The following is a 22401-nucleotide window of genomic DNA, read 5'->3' on the forward strand; positions in this document are numbered from 1 at the left end:
ATAAGTTATATCCTTCAGTTGCTGTATTCCAGTCATGGGAGTCATCCCACCAAGTTTCAGTTACACCAATCAAGTCATAATTTCCCTCCTGTATTAAGAGTTCTTGTTCAGGAGGCAGCAACAAAAAAACGTCACACAGAAAAAGAAAACCAAGAAGGCAAGATGGCTGTCTGCTGAGACACTGGAAGCAGCCCAAGAAAGAAGGAAGCAAAAGGCAACAGTGATAGGGGGAGATATGCCCAATTAAATGCAAAATTCCAGAGATTAGCCAGAAGAGATAAGGAATTATTTTTAAACAAGCAATGCGCGGAAGCAGAAGAAGATAATAGAATAGGAAGGACAAGAGACCTCTTTCAGAAAATTAGAAACATCGGAGGTAAATTCCAGGCAAAAATGGGTATGATAAAAAACAAAGATGGCAAGGACCTAACAGAAGCAGAAGAAATCAAGAAAAGGTGGCAAGAATATATGGAAGATCTGTATAGGAAGGATAATAATATCAGGGATAGATTTGATGGTGTGGTCAGTGAGCTAGAGTGAGGTTGAACAGGCCTTAAGAAGCATTGCTAATAACAAGGCAGCAGGAGATGACGGTATCCCAGCTGAACTGTTTAAAATCTTGCAAGATGATGCTGTCAAGGTGATGCATGCCATATGTCAGCAAATTTGGAAAACACAAGAATGGCCAACAGATTGGAAAAGATCAACTTATATCCCCATACCAAAAAAGGGAAGCACCAAAGAATGTTCAAACTATCAAACAGTGGCACTTATTTCACATGCCAGTAAGGCAATGCTCAAGATCTTGCAAGGTAGACTCCAGCAATTCATGGCATGAGAATTGCCAGATGTACAAGCTGGGTTTAGAAAAGGCAGAGGAACTAGAGACCAAATTGCCAATATCCGCTGGATAATGGAGAAAGCCAGGGAGTTTCAGAAAAACATCTATTTCTGTTTTATTGACTATTCTAAAGCCTTTGACTGTGTGGATCATAACAAATTGTGGCAAGTTCTTGGTGGTATGGGGATACCAAGTCATCTTATCTGCCTCCTGAGGAATTTGTATAACGACCAAGTAACAACGGTAAGAACAGACCACGGAACAATGGACTGGTTTAAGATTGGGAAAGGAGTATGGCAGGGTTGTATACTCTTACCCTACCTATTCAACCTGTAGGCAGAAAACATCATGCGACATGCTGGACTTGATGAAGCCAAGGCTGGAGTTAAAATAGCTGGGAGAAACATTAACAATCTGAGATATGCAGATGATACCACTTTGATGGCTGAAAGCGAGGAGGAACTGAGGAACTTCATGACGAAGGTGAAAGAAGAAAGTGCAAAAGCTGGGTTGCAGTTAAAACTCACAAAAACCAAGCTTGTGGCAACCAGCTTGATTGATAACTGGTAAATAGAGGGAGAAAACGTGGAGGCAGTGACAGACTTTATCTTTCTAGGCACAAAGATTACTGCAGACGCTGACTGCAGCCGGGAAATCAGAAGACGTTTACTTCTTGGGAGGACAGCAATGACAAATCTGGATAAAATAGTGAAGAGCAGAGACATCACACTGACAACAAAGGTCCATGTAGTTAAAGCAATGGTATTCCCCGTAGTAACTATGGCTGCGAGAGCTGAACCATAAGGAAGCCTGAGCGAAGGAAGATAGATGCTTCTGAACTGTAGTGCTGGAGGAAAATTCTGAGAGTGCCTTGACTGCAAGAAGATCAAACCAGTCCATCCTCCAGGAAATAAAGCCAAACTGCTCACTTGAGGGAATGATCTTAAAGGCAAAACTGAAGTACTTTGGCCACATAATGAGAAGACAGGACACCCTGGAGAAGATGCTGATGCTAAGCAAAGTGGAAGGCAAAAGGAAGAGGGGCCGACCAAGGGCAAGATGGATGGATGATATTCTGGAGGTGACGGACTCGACCTTGGGGGAGCTGGGGGTGGTGACGGCCGACAGGAAGCTCTGGCATGGGCTGGTCCATGAAGTCACGAAGAGTCAGAAGCGACTGAACGAATAAACAACAAATTAAGAGTTCAACTTCGTTCTGTTTGTTTCCCATACTCTGGGCATTAGTATGTAGTAGGGATTTCAGAGAATTTCTCCACGAATCTCAAGGAGGCCGAATGCCAACGCATTCGGCCCCCCAAAATTGGTGGAGAAATGGTCCGCCACCCCCCCGCCACCCCCGGGATGGGAATTACCTTCGGCGAATGTCCCTGGCAGCGGTGGCTCCCGGCGGCGGTTTGGCGGCAGTTCGGTGGCAGATCGGCGGCGGTTTGGCAGCGGCGGCGGCCAGTCTTCTAACTGGCTGCTGCTGCCGCGATTTCCAAGTAAAAAAACAAACAAACAAAAAACGTGATAGGCTACGTAAAGATTTACATAGCCAATCACAGCTAGATTTTCAAAAAACACCGTGATAGGCTACGTAAATCTTTACGTAGCCTATCATGGCTGACTTTAAAAAAAAAAGCGCGTATGCAAATGGCGGCGCCCATGGGCGCCGCCATTTGCGTTCCTTATTTTGGCCCAGGTAGTCTACGTAAATATTTACGTAGACTACGGCGAAAATAAGGGCAACGGTATTTGCATTGCCCTTATTTTCGTCGTAGTCTATGTAAATATTTACGTAGACTACCCGGGCCAAAATAAGGAATGCAAATGGCGGCGCCAATGGGCGCCGCCATTTGCGTACGTGCTTTTTTTTTTCCCAAAGTCAGCTGTGATAGGCTACGTAGGCGGGGCACTCCCCCCCGGCCAGAATTTCGGCAGGGAGGGACAGGGCACCTCCCCCCACACACAGAATTTCAGGGGGAGGGACAGAGCGCCTCCCCCCCACCGCGAAGCAAGCTGCGGGATCAGGTAAGTGACTTTTGTCCGTCCCTAGTATATAGTCACTGAAGACCATGTGCTTCATGGTCGGGCTTTCTTCCTACATGTTTGCGAAGACTATTATTGGATTGGGTAGGGATGGCAGAGAATTACCCACGGATCTTGGTAAGGCCAAATGCCAGTGCATTCGGCCCCCCGAAATCTGTGGCGGAACGGCCTGCCCCCCCCGCCCCCCCGCGGATCCCCCCCAGGACGAGACTTACCTGGGGTGGATGTTCCGGGTGGCGGCAGCTCCAGCGGCAGCTCCAGCAGCGACGGCTACAGTGGCTGGTCTTCTGACCAGCTTCCGCCACTGCTATTTGCAGTCTTGTTGGGGTTTTTTTTTTTTTTTTACAAGACGTGATAGGCTACGTAAATCTTTACGTAGCCTATCATGGCTGGGTAAAAAAAAAACGCGTATGCAAATGCGTTGCTTATTTTTGCGTTCCTTATTTTTGGCCGTCTTAGTCTACGGAAATATTTACATAGACAAAGACGGCAAAAATGAAGGGGAACGCAAATAGCATAGCGGGCAAAAAAAAATGAAATCAATATGGCGAATTGATCCCTTTTCGCAAATCAAAAAGGGACGCAAATAGCGCCCACTACGCTATTTGCGTTCCCCTTTTTTTGCCGTCATAGTCTACATAAATATTTACGTAGACCAAGATGGCCAAAAATAAGGAACTCAAATGGTGGCGGCCGTAGCCGCCGCCATTTGCGTACACGTTTTTTGTGTTTTTTTTACCCAGAGCCCTCCGTGGCTGGAAATCCGGCTGTGGACGGTCTGGCCTGGGCCTGGCTGGCTGCTCCGTGGAGCTGCCACGGAGCACAGCCGGCCATGGAGGATTCCGGGAAGAGGAACGGATCGCCTCCCCCCCACCATCAACATAATCCGCGGAAAGGTAAGTGACTTTCGTACATCCCTGCTCTTTTCCCTTTTTGTGTCTAGCTTTCTGATTGTTCTACAGTAGCCTGTGCCTGGTCCTCTATTCACTGGGGGTTAAAAGCAGAGTCCCACTGGTATGGAAGTGTGTATTATAAGACAAATAAAGTAAAAAAAAAGTTAGGGGTAGGGGTGTACGAAACCCCACTTACCTGGCTCCACCGGGTTCCGCAGGTGGAGGGAGGTGATCCGTTCCTCCCCCCAGAATCCTTGATGGGGGGGAGGCGATCCGTTCCTCCCCCCCAGAATTCTGCCCGGCTGGCTCCGCTCCGCGGCCAGGCTACAGAGCCACCGGCTGGGCAAACCCACAGCGGGGCCTCCAGCCGCTGCCGGGCTGGTGTGGACGCAAATGGCGTCCTATGTAGGGGACGCCATTTGCGTATCTACGCCGGCCTGTGATAGGCTCCATAAATATTTATGTAGCCTATCACGAAAAAACAAAACAAAACAGCGAATGCAAATGGCGGCAGCTACGGCGGCCGCCATTTGCGTTCCCTTTTTATCCCGCCGTTATAGGCTATGTAAATATTTAGGTAGCCTATTATGGCAAAACGGAGAGGCGCAAATGGTGGCCACTACGCAAATGGCGTCCCTGTGTTAGCCGTGATAGGCTACATAAGTATTTACGTAGCCTATCACGGCTATAGGGAAGAAGTGAATGGCGGCCGCAGACGTGGCCGCCATTTGCAATGCAGCATGGACGGCAGCAGGTACGTGCTCCGTTCTGGGACCATTTCAAGGGGTGGGGGGGCAGGGGGGCTTCGTTCCACCACAGATTTCGGGGGGCCGAATGCACTGGCATTCGGCCTCACCAAGATCCATGGCGGAATTCTCCGCCATGCCTACTTAGGGGCCTCCCCCGTGACCTCCCCTACCAAACTCCCCTGGCTAACTCCTCCCTTTATGTTTCTAGCTTTCTGATTGTACTGACATAACGTGGGCTTTTTCCTCTATTCACTGGATGTTGAACAACAGAGTCCCCACTGGTATGGAAGTTAGGGAAGTTAGAGAATTCCGCCACAGATCCCAGGGGGGCTGAATTCCAGTGAATTTGCCCCCCCTGGAATCCATGGAGGAACAGAGCCCCCCGCCCCACCACCCCGCAAAAGCCCACGAAACAGAGCCTACCTGGCGGCGGCTCCGGCTCTGGCGGCGGCTCCGGCCACTGCTGGGCTGCTGTGGATGCAAATGGCATCTTGCGTAGGGGATGCCATTTGCGTCCCTACTCTGGCCCATGATAGGCTACGTAAATATTTACGTAGGGACGCAAATGGCATCCCCTACGCAGGATGCCATTTGCGTCTGCAGCAGCCCTGCAGCGGCTGGAGGCCACGCTGTGGGTTGATCCTGCCAGCGGCTCCGTGGCCTGGCCGCAGAGCAGAGCTGGCCAGGCAGGATTCTGGGGGGGGGGAGCAATGGATTGCCTCCCCCCCATCGAGGATTCTGGGGGAGGAACGTATCGCCTCCCCCCACCTGCGGAACCCAGCGGAGCCAGGTAAGCAGGGTTTCGTACACCCCTAATGGAAGTGTGTGTTACTGTTAGAAGAAAAAGATTTTTTTTAAATGAAAAAAGTGGGGAAAATCAATGGGGAAAATGTTAGGAGTCTCCCCTAACATTAGGAGTCTCCTGCCAAATTCCCCTGGCAAACGTCTGTTTGCTCCTCTTGTTTGCTCGCTCTGATCGCTCGCTCTCTGGGATATATAGCCCCTAGACCAGCTGGAGCAGCTTCCTCTGCTCTGCTCAGCGGGAAGGCAGGAAACAGACTGAAACTTCCAGCCCACACAACTGCTGCGAGTCCTCAGGTGACACCTCTTCAATTCAATTGGAGCTCTCAAGAGCACATGGTGAGCACACGGTGACTCAGAATGGGAAGTCCCTGAGCTTAGTCCAGCCCACTCACCACTTTGCCTATGTCTCCTCTCCAATGGAACTCCCCTGGGAGCTTGCTTGCTTCTATAGCCCCTAGACCAGCTGGATCAGCTTCCTCTGCTCTGCTCTGCTCAGCTAGGAGACAGAAAACAGCTTATATTGGATGGCTTATATTTAGGGATGGGTGAGAATTTCATTTCAGTTTGGTTTTGATAGGAATTTACCAAAATTCACCAAATTCCCCAAATTCAGAACTAAAAGAATATGATTTTTTAAAAATTGAATATGGGAGAAACCAAAACCAATTTATTCATCCATTTAGGCCCAGCACTTTGAGACCTTTGCTCTTAAATGTCTGGGTTTGAATCCCTGTGTATTCAACCATGTTAGTGTTGAATTAGGGATGCCTCTTCTTTTCTCTGACAGGCTTCCCATCATCAGCTGTGTTAGGTGACAGCCCACCTGGGGATGGGTCCCAGATCTTTTGCTCTGTGCCCTGATCTTTAGAGCTAGACAAATTGATATCACCTGCCTTACAAGCCTGCTTCTGCCCTCTCAGCTCAGTAGCCTTACAGTTACTAGACCTTAGGACTCACTCCCTTAGCAGACAAATAGGGAGTGCAGCATGAAGGAACCAGCCTTTTAAATTAAAAAGGGAGAATGCCACCATTCCTTCCACTGATAGGGATGTCAGAGAATTTCTCCACGAATCTCGCGGAGGACGAATGCCACCACCGCCATTTCCAAGTAAAACAAACAAACAAAAGTGATAGGTTATGTAAAGATTTACGTAGCCTATCATGGCTAGATTTTCAAAAAACACTGTGACAGGCTACGTAAATCCTTATGTAGCCTATCACTGCTGACTTTGGGGGGGGGAAGCGTGTATGCAGGTGGCGGCGCCCATGGGCGCCGCTATTTGCGTTCCTTATTTTGGCACGTGTAGTCTATGTAAATGTTTACGTAGACTACACATGCCAAAATAAGGAATGCAAATGGCGGCGCCCATGGCAACCGCCATTCGCGTACACGCTTCCCCCCCCCAAAGTCAGCCGTGATAGGCTACATAAACATTTACGTAGCCTATCATGGCTGACTGCAGGGATGCAAATGGCGGCGACCACGGCTGCCTCCATTTGCGTCCCGGCAGACTATGAGGTTTCGTGGCCGGAGGGACGGGACGCCTCCCCCCCGGCCAGAATTTCGGCGGGGAGGGACAGTGCGCCTCCCCCCCTGCCAGAATTTCGGGGGGAGGGACGGAGCGCCTCCCCCCCACTGCAAAGCAAGCATCAGGATCAGGTAAGGGACTTTCGTCCATCCCTACTTCCACAGTCTGCTCATTATTATTTTCCGCTCTTCCTACTTTTCTCCTTTTACATATCCACTGCTGGGAGCTTGCTTGCAATGAGGAAGAGGGAAGGGCAAGAAGAGCTCCCTGTGAAATACTGGCATCTGATTTTTTTGTTGCAAAGTGGAAACTTTGGCTGATGTTCAGTAGCTTCAGAACATCAAAGGATTTAATCAGCCTCCACAAACTTCTTCCTCCCCCTCCACTAGGACTAGTCAGGACTTTCAGCTGTAATTCAAGTGGTTTGACAAAAGTGGGGCACTAACCATTCAGGAAGGACAGCCAGTGGCATACACACACACCCTTCGTTGGTGGCTCATAAGTAATGGAACAAACCAACACCATTTCAAACTTAAGGATCGCCTTTAATGCCTGGATGAAAATCCTAGGGATGTACGAAAATTCCGCCACGGATCTCGGGGAGGCCGAATGCCAGCACATTCGGGCCCCTGAAATTGGTGGCAGAATGGCCTGCCACCCCCCCCCCGCAACCCCCCGGGACGAGACTTACCTTGGGCGGATCTTCCTGGCAGCGGCGGCTCTGGCAGCGGCGGTGGTCCGGTGCTGCCGCTGCCATGTCCAGTTAAAAAAAAAAAAGTGATAGGCTACGTAAAGATTTATGTAGCCTATCACAGCTAAGTTTTTTTTAAAAACCATGATAGGCTATGTAAATTTTTACGTAGCCTATGCCTATCACGGCTGACTTAAAAAAAAAAACAAAAAAAACGCGCGTACACAAATGGCAGCGGCCTTAGGGATGGGGGAGAATTTCTCCCCGAAACTTCGGGGGGCCGAGTGGCAACGCATTCGGTCCTCCGAAGGTTGTTTGGGGAGAAATTCTCCGCCCCCACACCCCCCCCCAGGACGGGACTTACCTTTCACGAATGTCCCTCCTGGCGGCGGGTCCCGGCGGCGGTTCGGCGGGTCTTCGTCAGGGGCGGGGGCGGCAGCCGGTCTTTCGACCGGCTGCCGCCGCCACCATTACAAGAAAAGTTTAAAAAAAAAAACGCCCCTGTGATAGGCTACGTAACAATTAACGTAGCCTATCATGGCTAGATTTGCAAAGTCAGCCGTGATAGGCTACGTTAATCGTGACGTAGCCTATCACGGGTGAGTTAAAAAAAAAAAAAAAAGTGCATACGGCTAATGACGGCCCCCATAGGGAGCCACCATTCGCGTTCCTTATTTGGTCCCTGTAGTGTACGTAAAGATTTACGTAGACTACGGTGAAAATAAGGGCAACGCAAATAGCGTGCCCTTATTTTCGCCGTAGTCTACATAAATCTTTACGTAGACTAGACGTGCCAAAATAAGGAACGCAAATGGCGGTGCCCCATGGGCGCCGCCATTTGCGTATGTGCTTTTTTTTTTTCAAAGTCACCCGTGATAGGCTACTTGATGATTTACGTAGCCTATCATGGCTGACTTTGGAAATCTAGCTGTGATAGGCTACGTAAATCGTTACGTAGCCGATCACGGGTGTTTTTTTTTTTTTTTACTTTAGCGTGGTTTTTTTTGCAATGGCGGCGGTGGCAGCCAGTCGGGAGACCGGCCGCCGCCCCTGCCCACGCCGAACCGCCGCCGAACCACCACCGGGACCCGCCGCCGAGAGGGACATTCGCCGAAGGTAAGTCCCGTCCCAGGGGGGCAGGGGGCCGGCGGAGAATTTCCCAACCAACTTCGGGGGGCTGAATGCGTCGGCGCTCGGCCTCCCGAAGATTCGGGGAGAAATTCTCTGCCATCCCTAAATCTGGCCTTTCTGTTCTTGAGTATTACCAGTGGTTTTCACCTTGCCGTGAAGCCTCTGTATCTACATTCATAAAGCCGTCTCTTGACTGTAGATGTGGACAATGACGTGCCTACCTCTGCAAGAGTGTTCTTGACCTGGCTAGATGTTGTGAAAGGGTTCCTCTTTGCCATGAGCAGAATTCTGTGGTCATCCACTTTAGTTGTCTTCCATGGTCTTCCAGGCCTTTTGCTGTTGCTGAGCTTGCCAGTTAATTCCTTTTTTTCAAGATGTTCCAAACTGTTGTTCTGGCCACTTCCAATGTTTTTGCTATCTCTCTGATGAGTTTATTTTGTTTCCTCAGCCTAATGATGGCCTCCTTCACTCGCATGGACACCTCTTTGGACCTCATGTTGGGAGTTCCAGTGAACAGCTACCAAATGCAAATGTAACACTCAGAACCACCTCCAGGCCTTTATCTGCTTGATTGGTCATGGGGTGCCCAGGAAACAGGCTACGCCTGGCCATGCAGCTGCTTGTCAGCCATTCGTTCCATTACTTATGAGCCAATAACGATGGGGGTGTGTGTATGCCACTGGCTGTATTCCTGAATGGTTAGTGCCCCACTTTTGTCAAACTCCTTGACTTACAGCTGAAAGTCCTGACTTCGTTCCGATCTGGGTGTGTTTCCTTTCAACTTCAATGTGGTGGTGTACAGAGGCCAACTGCCAAAACAGTTATCCTTGTTCCAATATTTCTGGCCCTGACTGTATGTGATGTGATATACTCCAAGTAGTGGTGGGGCTTTTAAATATGCTTTAGACTTTTACAGAGAGCAAGAAAAGGATTTCAGCCCTCTCACTCGTAAAATTAATTTAAGTATGTGCAAGCCTCACACCCCCTCCACCCCCTTCTCCATTCCTCTGTAGCACTATGGCATGCTATACCTCTAAAAGGAGCCACTTCACTTGAGGAATTCTCTCTCTCCCCCCTCTGAATGTGGCTGGTACAGATGGGTGAGAATGTAGTTTCAGTTCAGTTTTGATAAGCCTTTATTGAAATTCACAAAATTCTTCAAATTTGGAGAGAAAGGGAAGCTGAGACTTCTGCAAATGTGAGAGAAAGTGGAACCGACAGATTTGCCTGTCCCTAGTTATACTGCTGCACAGAGCTGCTTTGCTGGTTAGAGGCACATAATACAGTACCACTGTGCCAGCATTCAACATGAGCTGCTACCAGCTGGCTTGGGTCCTTACTCATTGCATCATCTCCATGTGGCCGTGTGGCATGAAATAAAGGGGGATCTTTTGCCTCCATCACCTCATATTGTAAGCTGTCTCTAGAGGATAAGAAAGATTCAAAGCACAGGCAATGCTCAGCCTGCAAACAACCTCAAAGTCTCTAAGAACTTCCTTTCTATTAGCCTCTTGCTTTGTAGAAGATTAATATCAGGAAGTTCTTAGACAATATTGATAAAACAGTATTAAGGTTGTTTCTGAATTTCTCTTGTCCAAATGTTCGCTGGATTATTGCCAAATTCTGTCAAAGCATGTATCACAGAGACAGTAGCATGGAGTCCAGAAATTGTTTGACCTGAGTTATCTCATTAAAGATTTTTCCAACAAAAGCACAGGTCCCACCGCACTGGTCCCCTAGCAGTATCAGGTGGTTGGCCTCGGATGGATCATTTGATGCCAGGACTCCAGCCCTGAAAGGGGAACACTGAAAATGACTACCACTTTGTGTATTATGTCCTACAGCACAATCCATCTATTGCCATTTCCTCCTAAACTACTACCCCTATCTCTTCCTGCTCAATTGTACTTTGTGAAAAATCACAGATATGAGTTAGGGGGCAGGGGAGGAGGGAATCCCTTATTGATTTTCACTGAGCTGGGCAGTATTACATCCATCTGGAGCAAAAGTTGCTTCCCTGTCAATGCCATTTTACAACTGTAACCACTTTATATCTTTTTAGTTCTGCAAACTGAACAGCATTACTGGTGACTCACTGTGCTCTCAATGTTCTCTTGCCTGTGGCAAATGGCCATCTGCTGCTATTCAAAAGCCCCAGGTCTCAGCCCCAGGCTAAAGCTCTTGCCCTTTGGCTGACACCTTTAGCAATACACCAGCATTATAGCAATTAACTGGAGGGAAGAGGGGGAAAAATAGCTTCAGCGAGGAATCCAGGTAGAAGAAATCAGAGGCTCAGAGCTCAACAGAGTGTCATCAACTCCAATGATTTGTAGAGTTAGAAACCACCTCATCTTATTTCCAAAGTGGGACCAATACATTAAGAATTTGCTTGTTCTGTGTTTTGTTTCATTCACTTCTGGATGTTGAAGAAAGCACTGTACATTTGCAGTGTACCATGACTTCCAGTGCCTTCAGTTCATTAATTAACTGAGGTATCTATTTATGCCTACATCACCAATGCACATATGTACGTTGATTAAACATGGCACAAAAACAACATTAATGGGGATCATACATGATTAAGTGATAGCAAATGAGATTTGCTCCTGGAATTATTCACAGCACAATCTCATACATGCCCACTCAGAAGTAAAGCCCATTGGGTTGAATGGGACTTACTCCCAGGTAAGCGGGTTTAGGACTGCAGTCTCAGTGTCTTTCTGATGACCATTGTCCATCCGCCCTGACAGAAAATGCAAGAAAGCAGATTGATACTGATTCTACGGACTGGGCCATGGGGTACTTTCAAATAGTTTATAGACTGATCTGGCCAAGTGATGGGCACTGACCTAGGCAGAGAGATTGGCATGAGGGAAAAATATGAAAGTTGGGATAGTGCCCATGAGCATTATTTATACCATCAACAGAAACGAGAACAAAGAAGGGACTGAAAAAAAAATCCCACAAGCTACAGATGATGACAATGACATATGCTTTTGGAATGAATTTCTTTTCAGCTTAGTAAGATAAATGCATTAGATAGCAATTTAATGTGTCAAGCCAGAAAAACATACTATCTGTATTTGTAAATGTACCATCTTCTTTTGGATAGATGAATAATTAACGTGTATGATTTCTTGGAGAATTGCACCAAAATAAACTTGGCATGTTACATTAATTCAATGTAATTCAATGGTATTGCCCCACCTGGGGATGCCAGGGATTGAACCTGGGACCTTCTGCATGCAAAGCAGGTGCTGTTCTGCTGAGCTCGGCCTCCCCACCCCCTGCCACTGAGCAGGCTGTCCGTAACTTACACAGCTACAACTCAAACAGCAAAATATACTACCTGGGCAGCCCAGTTATGAGGACGATGAAAGGGAACCAATGGATTGGAGAGCGCTGGCTCTCTAGCATATGTAATGTGCACTATGGACCTAACTGGCGTTACCCAGACACCTTGGCATAGGAATCCATTTTGTTCTGGACAGCATGGCCTTGGAACTGCCAGGAATGATGTTAAGGCCTGGGGCCACAGCAGAGACAAAAGAGCCATAGAATGTACATACTTCCCCCTTGGTTAAATTAAAGAAGGTTGTTCCCCAAGTCCAGGGAAAACATGTAAATGATTGCCATGCTACGACCCTGCTGACTAACCAATGGGGGTATCTTTGAAGGGGCCAATAAAAAGCCCAGATGGGAAAAATGATGTAAACTTGAAATATCCCTACCTCCCACTCAGCCAGATCAAGCACTGTCATGACACTGTCTTGACACCTGAGACATAAAAGGTGTCTCAATGACACCTTCTGTTTTGGGCTGTGCTACTCTGCCTAGCCAGCTAGATGAACGATTAACCAAAGGCAAGGAATCTCCCTGTGGTTTCTATTCAGTGGCTAGAAGGACCAAACCTTTCTTCCATCCCCTTGGTTCCAACCTTTGAGCTGTCAAGCTCTTTATTCCCTTTGTAACCCTAAAATTTCCTTAAAGTTCAGACAGCTGATATTCATTCTTTCTGCTTTGGCATCTGTCCAATGGATCTTTATCATCACTTCTTGTGACTCTTTCCTAGCATAATTCTCTGCTCTGCTCTGGTGTCTACTCTACTCACATTTCCAGGAACAGAATTGCCTGCTCTCCCATTCCATTTGCCCCATATCGATTCCTTGGACCTGTACACTGAGTGAAAAAGCCTTCCCCCTGGCCAAGTGTCCTATTGAGTCCAAGGACGGATTCCATGTGGAAGGGAGCAGAACCCACCAGCTCTAGGAAGCCTGGTAAGAGGATGCAACATACAATTGAGTTGTCAGTTCTGACTCCAAAGGGATTGAATCAGTCCCACAGAAAGCACAGAGCACTGGGAAGCAGCTAACAAAAAGTCTCACTCTGAACACCAAATTCTTGAATTTAATAAGGACAAGCCCCGTTGGCAAAGCTTTCCAACTAGATCTGTTTTTAATCAAAATTGTGGGGGCTCCAGGTCCCTAATAATGGATTCACCTCTATTTGGTCTCCCCATCATGGCTGTGGGTACCAGGAAATCAAGAGTCCAACAATATTTGGATTTATGAGCAAGCCAGCTGTCTTTCTGTAACACAGCATTCTAGCGTTGAGTGAATGAGTAATGTTTGAGATAGCTAGGATTCTCTGAATATCATCTCGTGCTCGATTCCCGTGCGTGTTTGCTGCTCACTTCGTACAAATGGAAGATTAGTGCAAATTGAGTAGCAAATGAATGGGAGATTTGCTCCAATCCCTTGAAATCTGCACAAATCTCCTGGAATTTGCACAAATCTCTTGAAAGTTGTGCAAATTTACTCCATAGACTAGAGGGGCTGATTTAGTCTACTGGGGAAATCTATGCAAATGGAACTTGGAATTGGGGACCAGATGACCGTAAGCATGTGTTCAATGATTTGCGAACATTTTTGGCAGCCAGGGATGGATGGACTCACCGGTTTCCATGCTCGGTGGGCGCTCGAGCAGCCGCTACTGCTGCTCGGCTGTGTGAGCCAGGCTGTGCAAGCCCTGGAGGGCTCAGGGAGCTGTCTGAGAGTGTGCCGCAGCTGTTCGCAGCTCCTCCTCTATATCCTTGCATATTTACTGTTACACACAACAATGGCCGTTAAGGGCCATTTCCACAACATTAGAGGCCTCTAATGTTGTGGAAATGGCCCTTTAAGGCTGCCTTTGTGCACAGAAATAAATACATCAAAATATAGAGCCCCATCTTCCATAAAAGATGGCAGCTTGAAAGGAGGATGGGTGGCTGCCAGGCATGAGCGAACAGGTCCAGTAAGTCCCGACTGCTCACGCGGTTTGGTGGGAAGAGGCAGCAACTTGCTGAGCTGGATTGGGAGGGCTGAGTGGAGGGGGAGTCTGATGGAGTCCTGGACCCAATCAGGCACCATCTCTAGCAGACACATGCTTACACTCGTGTTCAGGGCTTCAAACAGGGCATGGTCGCATATTTTGCAAGCTCAAATGAAATTCTCATACATCCCTACAGCATTCAATAAAGTCTAAGCGGCTTGAGGCTAAGCTGAGAAATCCTAGGGGAGTCTGTGTCCACAGCATTTTTAAAAACTTTTGGCACCCAACCAGGCAGTGAAAGTGTTCTGGTTCCCCTCCCTCGGAACTCCTGCTCCTTTCCTTTTCTCCTCAATCTATCTATTTTAGCCTCTGCAGCCCACCATTTCCAGCAGCAGCCTAGCATTTGAGTTTCTTGGTCATGTAGCCTTCCAAACTTCTATTTCCACTGCACCATCTTCCCTTCCTTATTTTGTAAATGTGAATTTCCTCAATCTTTGTATTTTCTATCTTTTCAAGGTAATGTGGTAGGGGGGTGGTATACCAGTCAAGCCCTTTTTTCCTCTTTTGTAATGAAGGTGTATGCATATGTTTTTGAGAACATGAAGCTGTAAAAATGAAGTTTGTGTTTTTGGACTTTGAAGGAGTGCTTGAGCTAATTTTCCCATTTGAGTAGTAATTCCCCATTTAGTAAGAACATAGTGCATAAATCAACTGTGTGCATACCACACCTCAAGTCAAAGGCTCCCCTAGGACCTGCACTGGTCATTTCATGTGTATGTGCAAAAGTGGATGAGAATCCATTCCAAGGGGAACCCCACCCCCCAAAGAGAGAATAGTCTCAGGATGCTGGACTCTTTTTTCGTTTCATGTGCATACATGCAAGTTGCATGTCTGAGTGAACGAGCACACGCAGTAACAACCTGTCCAGCTACTCTGAGATTTAGTGTGAGGGAGGGGGGTGAAACTTGACGAATTCTCGTACATATGGATACACACACTAATACGATTTGTAATAGGCATCCCTATCATTTACCCCAAAGGCAAAACAGGGACAGTAATTTTCCAGGCAAAAATAGGAAGATTTTGCCTGGACTGTCCCTGGTGAATAGTTGTTGGAGCATATGGTGGTAATAACACTATTCTTATGATGCACTGCTGTTCTGAAAATTTAATATTGAATATATCTAACAGAAAATCTTTGAACCTTGCTGTGAATCTTTGCCTCACCCTGAGCCCCAGCTCACACACTCAAATCTACTTGCGGTTTCCTAGAAACCACTGCATGTACATCCAGAGCAATTACCTCCAGGTTAATCCAGAAACAGCTGGAGAATATAATGTAGCCCTCAGTTACTGAGCTGCAAAAGAAAAAAAGAAAAAGAAGATGCTCAGGGAAGCCATGATAGGAGAGGGAGCAGCGCCCAGGTACAAGCTGCTGGATGGTCTTGCAGGCCTATTTCCCCAGGACAAAAGATTTCTTGGTGTAGTTGGCTGGACTCCCTCTGGGACAGCAAAATGTGAAGTCTGTCTCTTGCACTGTTTTAATATCGTAAGTGGCTCATACAGGAAAGAACAAATTCAGCAATTTCACAGAGTATGTAAACACAAGCATTAAGCTGTGTGTGTGTGGGGGTGAAATTAATCAATTATCTAAATATTCAATCTTGTATGAGCTCTTCCAGAACCTGCTTGAAGAGCCCAAGCAAATAAAAAGCTGAATAACAAGCTTCTCATACAAGTAACGGGTCTTATTTATGAATGCATGGAGAGGTTTTAAAGATGGAATGACATTCATAGGCTTTCCATGCTTCATTACTTTACAAGTGACACTAATTAGGTCTGCCAAGGAGGCAATGGACAAACATTTATCTAGATGATCACTTTCTACTGATTTCAGCAACTTTGTATATGGTTCATTGAGAGGATTTCCTTATTCCATGACTCTATGGAAAAGGGGAGAGGAACAGGGGAAGAAGAAAAGGTTATGCTGGCAAGCCATAGTAGCAACTGAACTCCAAGGAGATTGTCAGAAGGAATGTTATACAACATTTTCTTTTACTTTATTTCCTATACCAGGGTAGGCAATCTGATGTTTTGGACTGCAATGCCCATCAGCCACAGCTAGCATGGCCAATGGTCAGGGGTTCTGCAAGTTGTAGTCCAAAACAACTACAAAACAAAAGCTCCTGGTTGCCTACCTCTGTTCTATAATATACAAGTCAGAATTCCCCAACCTGGCACTGTCCAGATGTTTTGGACTGTAACTCCCAGCATTTCTGACCATTGGCCATGTTGGCTGGGGCTGATGGGAGCTGAAGTCCAAAACATCAGATTGCCTACCCCGGTATAGAAAATAAAATAAAAGAGGATGTTGTATAACATTCCTTCTGACAATCTCCTTGGAGTTCAGTTGCTACTAGGCACCAGGTTGGGGAGGGCTGTCATAAGGCATATGTGGGCAACCTGCAGCTCACGGATTGCATGCAGCCCTTGGAGGCCTTCAATGTGGTCCACATGGCTGCCAAAGCCACTGCTGCCACTGCATTTTACCACTGCCTCTGCCAAATTCTCCTCCATCTTACACTCCCACAAGCCAGCTGCTTGGTTGTTTTGTGGGTTGGGGGGGGAGCATGATTTTCTTGGGGAGGATGGGACATTGGAATGGCCCTTCCCATACCCATAATTTCAAGATGAGGCTGGACAGCCATCTGTCAGGGATGCTCTGACTCGGACTCCTGCACTGAGCAGGGGGTTGGACTCGATGGCCTTGTAGGACCCTTCCAACCCTACTATTCTATGATTCTATGATTCTACCCCATCCTCCCCCTGTAAATCATGCTCCCCCAGCATGCTGAACAGCAGTTAGAAGGCTGGCTGGAGCATGATGCCAATGGAAAGGGTGGCTCATGGGGACACACAGAGCGTCAGTTTTCTGCTGGGGCTCATGGAAGTGATAGACCCAGTCCCATCCCCGGCAAGAAAAGAAGCTCTACTGGAGCCTCCGGAGCACCCATTACCACTTGCCTCCTTCCCCTGTCCTATCCCAAGATAAGTTTCAGGGCACGGGGAGGCAGTGGCGACCTCCTCCCCCTTTCCCTGAGCAGAGAAATAGGGATGTACAAACCTTTCCAAATTTTTTCCCATCAGCTTCTGCATTCCTAAGCACTGGCAGCACTGCCTGTCCTGGGACAGGGGCTACCACAAAAGCAGAAGTGCAGTATTTGCATTGGCTGGATTTCTGTGGTTTCTGATTCCCTATTGTGCATCACTGATGCATGTCAGTGTTGCATACCACACAAAAGCACAGGTTGGACTTTCTCACCTCTTCCCCCATTCAAAACCACAGATGGTTCTCCACCTCTGCCTCCGCCTCCTCCTCCTGCACCACCACCACCACCACCACCACCACCCTGTTCCCCATTCCAAAGCATGCACTGGCTGCCATTGTGAAAAAATTCTTCACAACTGCCTGATGGCTTTATTTAAGATATTTACACCTTGCTTTTCAATCACATTGTTCTCAAGGTGGCTTTGAAGACAATTCCACCCACCCAGGCTCACACATACACAACCAACAAGCTGTTGTGACCATGGCAGAGGCCATCATGTTCTTTCCTCCTGCTCTGCAGTCCCAAGGTAACTGGTGGTTGGAGTGGAGTGGTCTTTTTCTCACCGCGAGGGTGCAGGGAAGCAAGCTCTCTGCAGCTGCTCCTTCACTGGCTGATGGATGGGGCTGGTCTTCCCCTTGCCACAATGTTCTTCCCGGGAGGTAGGAGGTGCAGCCTCCCTGTGGCTCTCGGTTGATGGCTGGTGGCCTGGCTGATGGCAGAAGTTAGAGCGTGCTTCCTCTCTGTTCTTCAGTCCCAGGGCAAGTGGCGCTGAGAGTTCTTCCTGGAAGGGAGGGGTGAAGTAATCTCCCTGCAGCTGCTCCTTCTCCAGCCGATGAAAATTGCACAATGTCATGTTGTTCACTGACTTGCTATTTCTTTTTCTTTTTTAAACCCGGGGGGGGAGGGGTTCTTCTGGTGGATCTATGAAACTATCCACAGGTCTGTTGCATGTTTGGGAGACTAATCTGAAGCACCAAAAATGCAATTTCTGCTTTGGGAGTGGAAGATCGCCTCTGATCTCTCTAATGATGACCAATGCTCAGAAAGGTGCAGTGTTCCACATGCTTAACTTTCCTACTGGAGTAGCTGGAATTTAAAAGAGCTTAAGGTTGCAAGCCTATGCCCACTTTCCTGAGAGCAAAACTCAGCAAGCCCAATGAACCAGGGCTGCAACTCTGGGTTCATCATGCCCATCCATCTGGATTTTAATTATCAGTCTATGTATGCTACCATTTTAAGTTTCAATTTTCTTTCTGCAAGAGATTCTCTCATAGTTTTAATTCTCTTGAAAATAGTCATTCATATACATGAAATATATATATATATATATATATATATATATGTATATACACACACACACAGACAAACACACACACACACACACACCATATATATATATATATATACACACATATACATATACACACACACACACACCCCAGATATAGATATATATACACACACACACATACACCCCAGATATAGATATAGATATAGATATAGAAATATATATATATATACCATATATATATATATACACACACACCATATATATATATATATATATATATACACATACACATATACACACACACACCATATATATATATATATACACACACATACAGTAGTAGTAGATATATACCAGTAGACTTATACCAGTAATACATAAAAGAAGAGACAAAGTTTTAGTGGTGACAGTGGTAGAAAGCTAATTAAAAAGACAAGCAGTGTTGTGGTAAAATTTGTAGTACAGGAGCTCATCATGACAGCCCCTGTAACCAGAAATATCATGTTGATCCACCATTTATCACATCTCCCGCCCCCCAGAACAGCAGTACTGCCGAGTGCCAAATGATCCAGTGTGTTTACAGTCAAACAAAGAAGTTGATCTCTTAGGAAATAGCCTTAATTATCCAAAGCAGTCAGATCAACAATGCTTCAAGTTACAGACTAGGGATGTACGAATCACTTACCTGTTCCGGTCGGGGCATCCACTGGGGGGGAGGTGCTCCGTCCCTCCCCCTGGAATCCTCGACGGGGGGGGAGGCGATCCAGTCCTCCCCCCCCTGGAATCCTCGATGGCCGGCTCTGCTCTGTGGCCAGGCTGCGGAGCAGCCAGCCAAGGCCGTCCGCAGCCAGATTTCTGGCCGCGGGCGGGCTGGTGTAGATGCAAATGGCGGCCGCCGTAGTGGCCGCCATTTGCATCCAGCCAGGCAGCCGTGATAGGCTACGTAAGAATTTACATAGCCTATCATGGCTAACCCCCCCCCAAAAAAACCCCAGCGTACGCAAATGGCGGTGGCTACGGCGGCCACCATTTCCGTTTGCTATTTTTCGCCGTTCGAGCCTACGTAAATATTTACGTAGGCTAGAACGGCGAAAAATAGAGAACGCAAATGGCAGCCGCCGTATCCACCGCCATTTGCGTACACTGCGCCCAGCTGCAGCTGGCCAGGAGACCAGCCGCTGCCGCCGCACCCGCCACCGCCGCCGCCCCTGCCGCACCCGCCACCGCTGACGAATCCGCTGCCACCGCATCCGCATCCACCACCACAGAATCCGCCGCTGCTGGAACAGCTGCCGAATCCGCTGAATCCACCCCAGGAAAGTGCCATCCCAGGGAATTCCGTGGGGGGGGCGGGGGGCAGGAGGCCATTCCACCACGGATTCTGGGGATCCAGATTCTACAGAATCCAGCCTCACTGGAATCCGTGGCAGAATTCTCCGCCATCCCTATTACAGACTTCCTCAGCCTCCAGAAGCCTAGAGCTAAGATCATAGAATCATAGAATAGTAGGGTTGGAAGGAGCCTACAAGGCCATCGAGTCCAACCCCCTGCTCAGGAATCTAAGACAAAGCATCCCTGACCCTGACAGATGGCTGTCCAGCCTCATCTTGAATGCCTCTAGTGTGGGAGAGCCCACTGCCTCCCTAGGGAATTGGTTCCATTGTTCTCTAGATCTCTAATTAGCTTTGCACAATACTACACAGAGATCCCATTGATGGATGCAGTATGGCTACGAAAGTTGCAATGAAACGATGGCCTTGTAGGCCCCTTCCAACCCTACTATTCTATGATTCTATGAAAGTGGTGCCCGCCCGCAGTGCGAAACTGAGTGGCTTTTCTAGTCTGCCCTCAAGGTGGGTCTTCCCCTAGGGACCTTTTTTGATATGCCAACCTTGTAGAACGTCTTACTTCCCAAAGTTGACCCTCTTAACCCGACGTTCGATTCTGGTGTCCATCTCTCCCAGCTTCTCCCTCCCCATAAGTTCTTGTATTTCCATGATGCAGAAGTTTCTGTTTAGCTTTGAATCAACTGATTCACTGGCATCTGGAAAGAGGAGAATCGTCTCTTCCACTGTCTCCCTGCAATAGCTCCTGAAACCTTGGTAACTCCTCCACTGCGTTGTCCTTTTCCTCATCAGACTCTGAGTCAGTTCCCATGCTCAAGATGCTTTTGCAGAGGTGCTGGGCCCAATCCTTACAAATACATAGCACAATACCCAGTTGATTAGGATCAGCTGAAAGAAGTGCTTCCCTGGGGTTCCTGCTTCGCTGCGTGATGGCTGAGCATACTTAAGCCTTGGGAGATGAACTTTATTTTTTTGGTAGAATCCCAAGGTTCACCAACTGGAGTGAGGTGCACACTTGTGGTTGAGTTTGGAGTCAAATGCAAAACAGTGGCTCAGGGCATGCATGAAGCCAATTACCTGCACACCGCATACAGTGGCATGACCTACATGTCCAAGTACAAATCTGCATCTAAGCTAATACAGGTCAGGGGTTCTGTTACAAAACTTAAAACTGGCTGTCAGAACTTCACCAAGACCTGGTCAAAGGCAACCAATCAATGCTCTCTGTTTTACCTGTGAGGGGGACTGAGGCTGATAAGCAAGTAACACAAAATAGCCTTGGCATGTTGCAATTTTACTTGCTGTTGTTAAACTACTGGAAACCCTTGCTGATCTCGTAGATGTCTAGGTGATTTGCAGTAGAAGACCCTGATCCATCTTCTGCCCACCCTTGCAATACGTGCCAGGATGTGTAGGCTGTAATTTGCTTGACAATTCTGAAACAAGGCCATCTCCCTGGTTAGTTAGACAAGCCGAATTGTGCACGCACTATTCTAAGGATTGACAGGGTGGAGATAGGTAGGTAGGAGTTAGAAAAACCACTAGATCTGACTAGGAAAAATAATTTCTTTCAGAGAGCTTCAACTATATACAGAAATGAATGATTGTGGACTTTGGGGTTGTGTGCCTCCTTAACCAGTCATCATATCTTAGATGGTTCTCATATCTTCCATCTCTACTTTCCTTTAGCCCAGCGGTGGGCATCTTGTGGCTCTCCAGTTATTTTGGCCTACAGCTCCTATCATGCCTCACCAATGGCTATGCTGGCTAAGGCTGATGGGATTTGTCAGTCAGCCAAAATATCAGGAGGGCCACAAGTTGCCCACCTCTGCTAGCCACCTGGAATTTCCTCCCAAGAGAGTGAGCATAGGATGCCCACCCTTGCAATACACCACTAAAAATGTCAGCCTGGCAGAAAGCTAATGAAGGTAGGTTATATATTAGATCATGAAGCCTATCTCATTTCAAAGGGAATGAGATCCTTGCATGAATTATATCTTTCCATGTGCATCCTTAGCGCGCGCGCGCACGCATGCACACACACGCACACACACAGATGGTCCACACAGAGGTGACTAACAGTTATCACATTTTAGGGAAGGAAGCTGTCAGCTAATCCTGATTGTCTGCATCAATTCACACAGTTTCTGAATCACAGCGTTTTATGTTATTGCTGGAGGAGAGGAACAGAGGCATGCAGAAAATAAATAACAGGAATTGCAGTCAGCATCCTGTAACGAGGTGAGGTGGGGGAGGGGAACAATAATATCAAGTAAATGAACAGCTTATCTGTATTGTGGGGGAAAGAACTGCAAGGTCTAGCTGTAGACAGAGTGATTAGGCGCACGATTTCCTGCAAGACTGAAATGAGGTTATTTTACACATGTATGAAATATTTATGAGAGAATCTCACAGAAATTGGAAACTGTCTCATTACAGGAAAAGCGACAAAGTGAGCTCAAAGAAATGCCCTGAGAAATACAGCTGAGCAATGGCAACCTGGTTTATTTGGAACAACACCTCAATGCATCTGAATATTGTGGAAGGTCTATCATTTGAGTTACAGAGGCAAATGCACAGACACGTTGCTTCAAATAACAGAAGCCTGGGCTGGATATGTGTTTTGTGCACGAAGAAATTGAGCTAAGCCTAAA

This window comes from Heloderma suspectum, chromosome 1 (assembly GCF_057233095.1).
Source record: "Heloderma suspectum isolate Gila_16-S chromosome 1, 16-S_ref, whole genome shotgun sequence".
Lineage (NCBI taxonomy): Eukaryota > Metazoa > Chordata > Lepidosauria > Squamata > Helodermatidae > Heloderma > Heloderma suspectum.